This window comes from Trachymyrmex septentrionalis, unplaced genomic scaffold (assembly GCF_001594115.1).
Source record: "Trachymyrmex septentrionalis isolate Tsep2-gDNA-1 unplaced genomic scaffold, Tsep1.0 scaffold37, whole genome shotgun sequence".
Lineage (NCBI taxonomy): Eukaryota > Metazoa > Arthropoda > Insecta > Hymenoptera > Formicidae > Trachymyrmex > Trachymyrmex septentrionalis.
The window spans coordinates 3,619,245-3,627,228 of NW_017305536.1; the positions used below are offsets into that span (position 1 = coordinate 3,619,245).

The 7,984-nt window shown below is 38.5% G+C and overlaps 1 protein-coding gene across 1 annotated transcript in view; it reads left to right on the plus strand.

Annotated features, from left to right (window-relative positions):
• Window positions 1–3,992: 3,992 nt before the first annotated feature.
• Window positions 3,993–7,984, plus strand: part of LOC108750667 (prolyl 4-hydroxylase subunit alpha-2) — a 105,370-nt gene continuing 101,378 nt past the window's right edge. Inside the window, exon 1 of the mRNA XM_018490307.1 lies at window positions 3,993–4,460. The gene's annotated coding sequence lies outside the window, so the exon portion shown is untranslated. The remainder of the gene's footprint in view (window positions 4,461–7,984) is intronic.

Genomic DNA, 7,984 nt, shown 5'->3' on the forward strand with positions numbered 1-7,984 from the left:
AAAATTTTCAATAAAACACTCATTTCAGAAGTGATTTTTATACGTAAGCAGAAAATTTGAATGTAATTTGAATCGTTAAATTGTTTAACTCTATATTTAATCAAATTAACGATATATTATATAAAATAAGAGCAATATGACAATCTATAGAAATAATTAAAAATAATTCAAATCGAGTATAATTTGATTATACATTTAACAGCGTATTTGATTATATATTTAACAGTGTTTGGCTCTTATAAGCAACTTTTATTCGTTAATTTACTTTGATGGAATCTGTACTTATCTAATTGAAAGAAAATATAAGTTTGAAAAGGATATCCTTTTAAAGGCGTAATATACCTCGTAGACATTTACGCAGACATTTACACTATGCGTTATTGTCGTTGTAAAAAGTTTTCGGTTACGACTGCACTCATCCCGCTGTAGGGAGACGGCGCCGTCGAGACTTTCGCGAGGTCGTGAGAAATTAAAGTTTCGCGAAGGAACTAGTAGGTACGAGAATCCATAGCTCTCGTCTGACTGTTCCTTTAAAGGAACACCAGTCGTGGCGGTAGGAATATTGCGGTCGCCAAGGGAAATAAATCGTGCGATATGGGCGACCGCGCAAGGATTTTACGACGGAAGGACCAACGACTCTAAGAATGCATTTCGGTTTTCTGGCGTCCAAATTAATCCGCGTGCGAAAAGCCCGTTTTTGCTCGTTTTCCAAGCATATTCTCAACCACCGACAGACGCAAGTATAATAGTTCTTCCAAGAAAACTTCGATAGTCAAGAGTGCCTTTAATCGAATAATCTGTGAATTAAATTATGATCTGACTGTTTGATATCGCTCTGATATGACTGTCTGATCCTTCGAGATGGTTGAAAAATATCAATTTTGGACCGCGCTGAAGTTATTAAATGTATAATTCATATTATAAAAATACTCAATAAGAAGGCTAATTGAGAGTAACAGCACGGTAATTAAAGTGCAAATAAAATATACTTTGATCCAATCTTAACAATTCTTGTACATTTGAATCACCTTTAGCTATAAAATTCTTTTAAATATATTACTATAGCAACAATAATTAAGATTAGAAACAAAACCATTTATACGAATAAATCAATAAAGTAAGAGAAGCGCCAATTACAGTCAAAGTTAGATATTAGACTAATACTACATATCCATTTTAAATAATTTTATCTCAGAAATATGATTGCGCGCCGGTTGCTTTTTGACTTTTAACATAATCAATCTGAAATATTAATAATTCCCCTAAATTCAATTAAATCATTTTTTATGCTATTTGCAGCTAGAAAACTGTAAAGATTTTATTGTGAAAAATATTACCTAATATTACAACAATCTAGCGATAATTCTTAAACAATAAAATCAGAAATCTCACGCTCATAGATTATTCAGCCTTTTTATTGAATGTTTTATGTAAAATTTTGAGAGTTCGAAACTATATTAAATCTTATATTTATATTATATAGAATAATGCGAATAAATATCATAAAAATACGAGAATTAAATACGAATATGAAGCAGTGAGATACATTAGTTTCCCGCAGAATAAACTTCAGTTTCAGAAAACATACCAATGGAAAAATTTGATTAAAGTAAAAGGAGCTAAATTAATTTTGGAAAAGAAAATATAATATACAGAATTGTAAAAACTTCGATAACAATAGGACATTTTTATAATTTTTATGGTTGGAAAACGTTGTGAAAACTCCGTTTTTCCTGCACAGTCGGTGCGTTCAAATGGACATCCTTTTAATGGATGATTTTAACGAAATATATTTTTATATTACATAAACATTGCTTTGTATATAACAACATTAATCTAACGATGCAATATTGATTTAAAACCAGTAAATGGAGAATATCATATTTGAAAATTGCAAAAAAAAAAAAACGAAATGAAATCACATTTCATAAACAAAAACGAAGTAGTGGGATTTGGAGATTAAACCATAACTAAAAATTTTGAGTGAAGATTTATTGGATTATTTTGTCTCGCGGAACCGATAATTTCTCGCGCTTATGCTCGCCGAATTCACCACCGATTCTATCACGCCGAAGGTCGAATTGAAATTCCGGAGATGTGGTGCATCTGAATGCGGACGCTTCGGCACCCGATGCACCGCGAATGCATCACGTACGCGCCAAGTGCGGAGCGTCGTCGTGCGTAGGAACGTGCCCGCGGCCACATACGCACTCTCATCCCCGTGTCGTGAAAGCCGCGCAAGCAGGGGGAGGGGGGAGGGGACGGCTCAGGAGCATTGGCTCAGACAGGGGCGAAGGGAAACGACGGACGTCAGCCATTTCGACGTAGCGAAAGAGTAAGTCGAAGAGTGGAGAGTCGACATCGAGTGCAAAAAAGCAGATGCATGTAGGACGGAAGAGAGCGAAAGAGACACGTGCGCTTGTATAAGGTGGTCCACGCTTCGGTGCCGCGGTCACTTACCTCTGACTTTCGGCCGCCATATAAGGCGGTGGTCCGGTTCGTTTATTTTCGCTGCATTGGCTTCTACTTTTTTCACTTGAGCCAACGACTGATCTCGAAGGAAGAAATGGGAAAGAAAGTATGGAGTAAGTAAGGAATCTAGTAACGCGTTCTTGTATCAACATTTTTGAATTAGTGAATCTACCAAAAGTTTTAAATGAATTTGTAAATATTTAATATTTCGAGAAAATTTTGTTTTATCTTGCTGAAATTTAAGTATTTTTAATCTTGCATTTTTATCTTTGAAAGGTAAACATCTCCAGCAAGAAATGACTCGTCAAATTGATGTCAAGTAGATATCGATGCGATAATTTCAACATCGGTTCGACATCTAATTGACTATCGCTTCTTGCTGGATAATCAACTATAATTAGCAATTAATTTAAAGAATAAAAAAAAGAAAAATAATGCTGTATAATTCTCAAAATTATTGTACCAAAAAAATAATAACTAAATAAAATATATTATCTTAAAAATAACCAAAAATTATAAATGTATTATTTGGATTCACATAATTGAGAAATTTAGCTTCTAAAATCAGGAATATACGCGAATTTGTTTATATGAGAGCAAAACGTATTCCATTGTATAAAATTGCTCATTAATTCTAAGTTTCTACAAATAAGGCTTTTTTTTAATAAAAATTTTTCTTGTATGTTACTTTTCGTACTCACTGTATGTATTCATTAGATACTCGCATGTAGAAAAAAAAATCAATTTATTTAATAATATAACGAATATATTGTAAAATTAACTGAAACATCATACAATAATAATTAAGATGCGTATAGCAAAAATCAGCGTTGATAATCCTCATATCGCGGAGAGAACTTTTAAATTACTTGTTATTGAAAAATCGTCGACTGTACACACGTCAATGAAAACCATTGTGCTATAAAGTGCAATATGCATAGGAATAATCCGACAAAATATGGTAGCGGGAAAACGATCGGGCAAAATGTGGAGAAAATTGAAAAATAGGAGAGACGAAAAAAATAGTATAATTAATATGTACTCTCCATACTTTCTCCAATCCAACCCTCTCAATTATCAGGCGTATCCATTCTGTCAGTGTCGAAGTGTAGTTAATGAAAGCGAACAAGTCGAATCGTGTCCTCGTATAATACCGTTGAAGTGCAGGAGAATGAGTAGGAATGTTGAAAACGATTGAGAAAGGGAGAGAGAGAGAGAGAGAGAGAGAAAGAAAGAGAGAGAGAGAGAAACAAGAGAGAGAACCGACCCTGTGGTATAGACATGTTTAACGGAGACGGAAACAGAAGTGCGCTCTGTAACATGAATCGCGCGAATGCGAGGAGTGCAAGTACTGCGAGCGCGGGAGAAGCAGCGCTTGCGGCGTAGTGGTGGTAGAAGGAGAGGATAAGAGAGTGAGTGGTAGGGAGTGGGGCGAGCAGAGGGAGTGGGGGGAAGGACGCTGCAACTGCCGTGAGTGGGGAGTCTCGCGCGCGGCAAGCTACGCACACCGATCGCAGCACTCGCAGCATCCGTCCCGCGTCAGTCGGCTACCGCGTTCCGAGGCGTTCGGACTTCGGTTGGTGCTGCTCGGACGGTTGGAGAAGCCGGGTCGCCGGGGCGAAACGCGCGAGGTGCGTTTAACGCGTTACGTGACATACCGGGTCGGAATCTCGATAGTAGAATTACTAGATAGCTTGATAACCTTACTTATCCCGTCTCTTTCACAATCGCGCGATCTATCGAGAGATATATCGATTTTTTTCATTATCGATCGACCGTAAACCGGCGACGTGTCGTGAGACTGTCATATTTGATGTGCTGCTCCGATCTGTTGTGAACAGTTGCGAACGAGAGAGTGATCCAGCCTTCCGGACTTCCTGTGCGTCGTCTCGGCGTCGTCTCCGTCGTCCCGGAGCTTGCGTGATTCCCGGAGGCTCTCCTGTCATCGAGTTGATCGCCGGCCCCCCGTGCGGAGTTTGATCGAATAGGTATGTGAATTTTTTCTACGGACTGTACACACACACACACACATAAAGCACACGCGTAACGCATGCCTAATGTGACGCATGAGTGAGCGATATATCGCGCCGGGCGGCCGATGCGAAACCCGTCCGGGTCCGCATCTCGAAATGGTCCGCGGCTCTCTCGCGTACGAGAGTGCTAAAGTTTGAATAGCGTACCATTCTCAGGAGATGAATGGCCGTTACCGCATTTAATGTCGTTAACAGTGTGCCACCGTTAATTAGTAATCCCCGTTATTCGACGTCGCGCGCGCGGTGTCGATTACGAGTAATGTAAAACAGTCGTGTAGGTAGATATTGCTGGTGTCGCAATTAATATTGCAAATTCCGTTATTAAACGCGGCAATTTCGCCAGCGGGGTAATCACGTACGACCCCCGAGTGATGTAAACATGCAAATTAGTCGTTACTCCAAGCAATATAGTCGTGAAGGACATTCCGAACTCACTGTTTCTCCGAACTCCACGATCGGCGGCGTGCCATTCTCGCCAGCGTTCGAATAGTTTTTATTTACGATCTCATTGATACTCGACGAATGTTAAAAATGATTTAGTAGAGCTTCCGCGTAAAAACTCGCGACAAAAACTCGAGTTTACACTGTTAAATAAAATTAAATATCCATCTAGTCTTTCAACTGATTGAATGTAACTTAATTTTCTTTTAATCGTGACTCACCTGACAGCATTTAACATCAACGTGCAGTTTTGACGTCTTAATCTTTGCTTTAATTTTATCGTTAAAAATATTGGAGCTGACACTTACAGAATGTCTTAAGATTTAAATAATTGACTTCTCAAGTAAATGCGATGTATAAAATATAATCTGCGCTTAACTTTCAATTATCCTCCTTTTATTTTAATTTATTTATACTGTTAAATTTATAATGTCAAATTATATCTCATTTTTTGATCACATCTATAGATCGCCTGCACTTTTACTAATATATCTTTAATTTGATGACTAAATGGAGTTAAACAATTTAATTCAAAAAACTGTATTAAAGATTTAAATTTAATTTATTATATTCAAATTTAAGATTCAAATTAATTTATTATTCATCAAGTACATACATTAATGTGGAAAATAAATTTAAAAATAATAACTGTAGAAATGGGGGGGTTAATTTACATTTTGGCACATATATGGCACAAAATGTTATTTAACTCAACGGATTAGATTAGCAATAAGTGTTTATGACTCTGTCTCTCTTGAAGAAGAAGAATCGATGCGTTCCCGCGTGATTATCGAGAGGGGGAAGATCGATCGTCGGGACGAGATCTAGAATGCGAAAACCCGGTTTAACGAGTTGAAATGACGAATCGTCCATTCGCCGCCGCGTCGAAATGACGTAATGTCGTATCAACGCGTTCATAAGCCAACGTGCCGATGACCTCAAACCCACGTCTCTTTTTCCCGGAGAACAGGTCGCGGGGGTTGCCCTCTCCCCTTTGCCCCCCCCCCCACCCTTTGTATATGGCACCGTTTATCTTCGAACGCTTCCACGCACACGTTGCCCGACAACGAGTCCCTCGTCGCCGAGGCAACACATTTCGATCGTTTGTCGAAGAACGATGGGCGACTCGTGTCGCGGTTCAAACGCGATAATAATACCCGTCCCCATTTTTGCGGCCGCATTGCGACCCCCCCTTCGTGCAGTTGTGTGAAATTTTTATCTCGCGATTACGCGCGCGCGCGCGCGAGTAACGTCTCCGTTGAAAGAAGCCGATACGCGTAAACGGTTTACGATCCGCTCGTTTTACGCGGATGGCGTCTACGATGTTTGTTGTTCGCGATTACGACGATCGTTCACCGTGCAATCGTCGTTGCGATAATGCCGTAATAATTGACAGCCACGTGGTCCCCTTCTCACTTATTACGTTGCAATAACGGTGCTCCACGTCGCGTGCGATATGAATCGTGGGATCATCCTGCAGTTGACTAGAGATAATCAACCTTGAACGAAAAATCGTTCTGCAGTTGCGATTATGACACGTGTTACGTTTCTGCTAATAAACCGTCCTTGTCACATCGGCCGTCGAACTCAATGAGACGTAATTATGTATCGCATACACAATAGCTTGTATTGCGAAAGGGAAATTTCAGGAATGGGGGAAAAAAAAATCTGTTGAAATCACGTTTATTATTAAATTTCTCTTTGCTGAAATTATTGTAAATAGGAAGGGAATGATTTTGCTGAAGTATCTAAAAATTTGGTTAAATATACAGAGCTGAAAATAATTTTGTTGTACCATCAAAATAATTATATAGCACGTACAAGCTGGTTGCTAAAATATTAAAATTTTTTGTAACGTCGCTCATTATGAGTTTCCTGCATAATTATTTTGATGGTCCGAACAAAATCATTTTCAGCTCTGTCTGGCGAAATTTTTTAGATTATTTCAGCTCAGCCAAATCTGTTTTTCTGTGCAATAAATATTTTTTGCCGTATTTCTACATTCGATAGTTTTACATTCGATAGTTTTCTTAAACGATATGTGGATGTTTCGAAAGTGATGCAAGCTTACTTTCATGTAGAATTAAGTCAAGAGAGAAAATGTTTATTTTACAAAAAGAAGCAACGTTCTCTTGGTTTAGCTGCGGATCATAGTTTTCTCCGAAAACATCTGCTTTAATTAGGATATTCCAGGGTAGAACTCGAAATCTCTTCTTACTTTATCAGAGTACAAGCGTGTGCAGTGTCTAATATACCGGAACATATTTAACTTGCAAAAAGACATCAACTCTCGGGTGCTCATCTTATTTAGAAGTTTGAAAGTTGCCGTCCACTTTTTTCTTCTAGAAATTAGTTCACATTTGCGTCTAAATTACTTACGGTACCATCAAATTGACGCTACCGACGCGAAGTTTAGTAATATATATTTAATGAAAAGGCGCGGTGCGCCTTAAGCTGGCGTAACTTTTTGAATTTTGTTAACCGCAGATCAACTTCCGTTTTTTCGCTCGTCCAACACTCCGTAATATATTTTTTTCAAACCTCACGCGGTTAGCGGAAAAAAAAAGAAGAAATGTTTACACTGGGATAAAACAATGTAAAAAAAGTGTCAGAACTTTCGGCATTTATAACTGTCGTTTTTGCTGGATCGAGAAAATGTCACTCGCGCGTGTCTCGTAAAACGTCCCAGTTGTAAAAATAACTGAAACAATCAATTTGTAGGAAGTAGTTTTGACATGTAGTGTAGACTACTCTGTCATCGATCGCTCGTATCGAGATGGATGTGCGAGAATAAAGAACTTTGCTTCATCGCGCATCCACCTCTCCACAGCCGTCAAAAATTGTGTATACGAAACATATATCGCGCTCTGCAAAATCTCCGTTTTATTCACGATTTCCTGAAGCAATCGCGAATGGCGACAGTTATGAGAGTTGTCATCCTATATATATATATATATATATATATATAGGATGACAACTCTCATAACTGTCGCCATTCGCGATTGCTTCAGGAAATCGTGAATAAAACGGAGATTTTG